Genomic DNA, 796 nt, shown 5'->3' with positions numbered 1-796 from the left:
GGCCCTGGTACATCACCCTTCCCCATCTTCCCTGTTGACTGTCCTCCTTAGGTGATGATGATCCTCCCATCCGGGACCTGGCCTTACCCTTCCTGTACTCATGGTCTGTCCCTTCCGGCATGGTTGGTATAAACTGCAGGTTGTGGCAGGGGCATCAGCTCCTGCCCTTATATTTTCACTGAGTCCCTAACCGGCCCCCACCCTATCTTATTAACTGTGAAGACTGCTTCTGACTATAGTATTCTCACTCTTGGGGAAGCTAGCTGTTGAGGACTAAGTTCTCTCAGGGAGACCTGGTCTCATAGAGTTGCCGGGTTCTGACTGAACAGAGGAAGTGAGTTTAGATAAAAATCTGTTCCCCTAGAAGCAGGGCTACTTCCTAGGGTCAGAGAGAAAATCGGTGGGCTCTCTTTTACAGTAAATTATTTTTGCATATGACAGAATCAATCCTTTGAATAGAGTAAGTGTCCCAGCACAGTGGTGAACTTACTGTCTCTCCCCTGTCCTCCTGGTTGCCACTCACTTGGTTTAGAAAGACCAGTATCACATTGGGTAATTGGAAACACATTTAAACATAGAATTGGCTTTTTTTTCCTCCTCAGCAAAGTGGGGAGTCCCAGCCAATCTTGCTGGTTTTATTTATAGCATTTTATTTCCTGAGAGAAGACAGGAAAAGTGAGTCCCTGCCTACCCCTCTTGTCTGGCTCCTCCCCCGGCCCCTGTCTGGAAAGCCTGGGTGGACATGTAGGAGGGGCATCAGCTCAGAGGGGCTGGATTTGGCCTGGGACACCAGGTA

This window comes from Peromyscus eremicus, chromosome 8b, assembly GCF_949786415.1.
Source record: "Peromyscus eremicus chromosome 8b, PerEre_H2_v1, whole genome shotgun sequence".
Classification (NCBI taxonomy): Eukaryota; Metazoa; Chordata; class Mammalia; order Rodentia; family Cricetidae; genus Peromyscus; species Peromyscus eremicus.
The sequence above is the reverse complement of the archived record's forward strand: the minus strand, read 5'-3'. Positions refer to the sequence as shown.